We start from the raw sequence: 3,950 nt of genomic DNA on the forward strand, positions 1-3,950 counted from the left end.
GCCCCCCTGGCTCCTTCCCCACCCCACTGCACCCCCGCCGCGCCTCGGCTTGAGCGCGTACAGTGCGGTAGAGCCGGCCCGGCTATTTTCTCTCGCGTTTACGTCGGAAAGCCCCCCTTTGATCACGACTCGCGGGGAGGGGGTTGCTCTCAGTGCGGCCCATCATCAGCACGACCTCCTCCTCTGGGGGCCGCGGCGTGGCGCCGGCCCTAGCCCGCGCCTTGAGCAGGTCATCAAACTGATCGGCGTCTTCCCCGCGAGTAACCATGGCAAGTCTTGCCCTCCACCCCACCCTCCCCTCGGCGGTGTCGACACGAGCCGCGGCTCTGCTTGCTCTGTGTTGGTGCTGTTTGGGCTGGTGCAGCCCGCCGCGAAGATGGAGGAGAGGTGTTTACCTTTGCCGTGTTGGGCGAACAACCGAACAGGCGGTGTGTGTATGTGTGGACTTTGGCTCGAGCTGGGTGACCGGAGGGTGACCGGAGCGTGGGGCGTATCGCGAGGAGGATCGTGCTTGAGGCGGAGACAGGACCGCCGCCGCCGCGGCACGTGGCACTCGGAAAAACGATTTGTGTAAAATGTTTGAGATCATCGTGCAAGGCGACTGTTTGGTTAGAAAAACATTTATTTTTGGTACTTTTGTCTAAAAGTCACCAGCAGTTTTAAGCCGCACTGGTTATACTGTACCGGATGGAGGCGCGCAGATGGGTTGCATACTCGCATAAGGCGGCGCGTTGAGAGTCGGGTAGGCAAGCTCGCCCGCCCGTACGCCTGCATGCTTTACCGTCTGTAAAGGCAATAATGCACCGCAGTTTTGCGGGTTTGCCTACCCGATCTGCCCCTAAGGCGCCATAGCCCCTTGGGTATGCAAACCCGCAGCACTGGGAGTATTAGCCACTCGGTACAGCATAACCAAATACAAAGTATGGCTCAGAACGCCCCCGTGTACCAATACTTCAACATCCTAGCGCCCAAACTCTCAGAAACATGAAGATGAGCTTGTCTGACTGAAGTGACGACCAGCGAAATTTGCATGGTATGTATGGTTGTAGCACAATTTGCTGATTCGAAGCTTGTAGGTAGTCCCTTCTGTCAGTGATTGTGCTCTCCAAACTCCAAAGCATGAGTGCATGTTTTTTCAGTAACTCCCCTCCTCCCCCGGGGCGTTACCTTGGCCGTGATGATGAGGTGGGCACGAACAGCACAGTAACCCAGTCGCCAGCACGACTGTGCCCGGGCGGACTGGTTCATCTTGTTTGCCTTCTTAAACACACGGCGTCTCTACATAACCGTTTACTCCCCCCACCCCACCCGGAAATTGCGAGGCTCAAAAGTGTTGTAATATTGACAGCAGACACCGGCTGGTGAAGGGAATGAGAGGGTGGGAGACGGATGAGAATTTTCCCCGTCTGGAGGGAGACCAAGCAAGAAGGTGGGCAGGGCAGAGTAGGGTCGCTACAATTGCTATTATTCCCAAGCCGATTTGCCCTGGCGGACCGGGCGCGGGTCCCGATGAGTGGAAAGGGCTTTTACGGGGGAGGGGGGTGGGGTGGGGGGTGGAGCACAACAGTTCTTTCAACTCGGTATAATACACACAACATTCCTCTGGCGCGCTACCAAAGCGTGCGTGCGCGGCGCGCGAGTGAGGAGCTGAGGAGCACCTGCGGAGGGCCGAGCCGAGCCCAGCAGCACAAGGGGGCGCGAGGTGTGTCGCCATCGTCACGAGTTCGAGTCCCCATGTGGTCCCCATGCGAGCCGCAGCATATTATATTTTGTTTCCTTTGATTTGTCGAGCCGTCGTGAGTCACGCGGCGTGCCCCGAATGGCGTCCCCACCGCCCGGCGGCGCGCCGGGGCAGCGGCCCCAGAAGCTCCTCCGGAAGCTTATAGACGGAAAAGGCGGAATTATTCTAAAAAATAAATATAATGAGATGCAAATGAACTTTGCTGGAATAAGTACGTTTGTTTCGTAATTATCATTAAATTGCGGACTTTTTCTTTTATCGTTTTGGCTTTATCAGTAGGTCCTATGCCTCTTGTGACACATTCTTGTCCTCAGCCAAAAAAACACAATCACCGCATTCACTTTTGTGCCTCCAGCAGGTCGCCGTCGTCCAAGACTCACCGTGCAAGAGCGTGTCCACGTCGGTGGCCATGTGCGGGTCGGCGACACCCTCAGGACCGCGCCGGTCGCTGCAGGTGTCCTGGAGGCGATGGTGTGCGGCGGTGCGCGGCGGTGCGCGGTGAGGCGAGGTGAGTTGACGCGATGAGGGGCGGAGCGCCGGCGTGCCTCGCGGACGCTCACACAACACCGACTGACGCCCGGGCCTGTTGTTGTGGCGGTGGTGCGGTGGGGCGTGGCGGGGCGTGGCGGGGCGTGGCGGGGCGTGGCGTGGCGTGGCGACACGCGGTGGGGGGCTCGCCAGGCCCCCGCGGCTCCAACAAAACACGCGCGTGCGGCCACGACTGCCGTGCCCCGTGCGTACCCCCTACCTGCGTGACGGCCCGCGTGGCGAGCTGTTGGGTGCGGAACGGAGGCCCCGGCGGTGCGGCGGCCGCTCGCCCGAGGGCAGGCGAGGCGCAGCGACCCAGACGCACTGCAGCGAGTGAATGTGCAGTGACGGATGGTGACGGGGGCCGAGGAGAACCCAAACTCTGCGGCCGTTCACCGATCACCGGGGGCGACCGACGCCGGCCCGGGTCCACTACTCACATTCGTCGCCATCCCCGCTCTCAGAGCCCGTCAGAAAATGCGTTGCACGGCAACGTCAGCTTCTTCACCCCCGCCCACTTCCTTACGCTGACAATCTGCTGACAACTGATGCGACGCGTGCTTCTCGCGATTTCGCACAAAAGTTGATTAGGCGGCGGATTAAAAAAGAACAACAACAACATCATCCGTCTACACCCCGCACCGCACCGATCGAGGTGCCCCAAATGACTACCGTCTTGTTTTGCACTTCACCGTGCAGCAGTTTGAGATTATGACAATCTCCAATAACTTTCTTTCATTGGTGTGGCGATGTTTGCATTGTACGAGGGCCGCGCGACGCGGCTGAAGTTGTTTAGAAGGGTGAGTTTCGATTCAAATCGTGTTTGCCTTCGTTGTCTCGCGTCGGCGCCTGCGGGTCGGTGGGTAGGCAACCCCGCTGGACACAAGTGCAAGGCGTGCTTGCCACCCCCTGCCGCCGCTACGGCGCTGACCTGAGCGGCCCCTGACGTATGCAGATGAGAAGACGGGGTTGACTGCGATCGCAAGCACGCCATGCTGCCCCGGAATACTACGGCAATGCGGCGGCGCAAGGTACAGAAGCATAGAGGGACATTGACCGTCCCGAAAGCGATACACCGTTGGCAGCCGAGTGCGCGGAGTCCGCACGCGACACGCGAGTCATAGGCAGACGCAAATACGTACCACCGCATCGCTGCGAATCTCGACAACAATCATCGTCTGCCGCGACCACGCAGTCACGCACGGTGCTCGCATTTCACCCTCGGGGTAGTGACGCACGCCGCACGCTCGCGCCGCGGACGCCCCGAGGCACGGTTGGGGTTGTCCTGCAAGACCTGCCGATACCCGCGGCCCGGGAGCCGCTGGCTAGCGGGGTAGTGACGCACGCGCGCGCGAGCGCGCACCGCACGCAGCGCCTCACGCCGTGGCCGCGGCTGTCTCCGCGCGCCCTCTGGCGGCCGCGGGACTGATGCGAGGGGTCCCCCACCCGTCAACTCGTTGTACACTTGGCCGCGCCCAACTCGCGCCTAACTCGCGTTCAACTCGCGACAACTCGCGAAAACTCGCGATAACTCGCGAAAACTCGCGTGTAAATCGCGAAAACTCGCGCCAAAATCGCGCAAAACTCTCTAAAAATTGATCCCAACTCGCGGCCTACTCGCGGCAACTCGCCAACTCGGCAACTCGTTGTACACCTATTTTGGAAGTGGGGGACCCCTCGG

Source organism: Frankliniella occidentalis, unplaced genomic scaffold, assembly GCF_000697945.3.
Source record: "Frankliniella occidentalis isolate FOCC.00 unplaced genomic scaffold, Focc_3.1 Scaffold60, whole genome shotgun sequence".
Classification (NCBI taxonomy): Eukaryota; Metazoa; Arthropoda; class Insecta; order Thysanoptera; family Thripidae; genus Frankliniella; species Frankliniella occidentalis.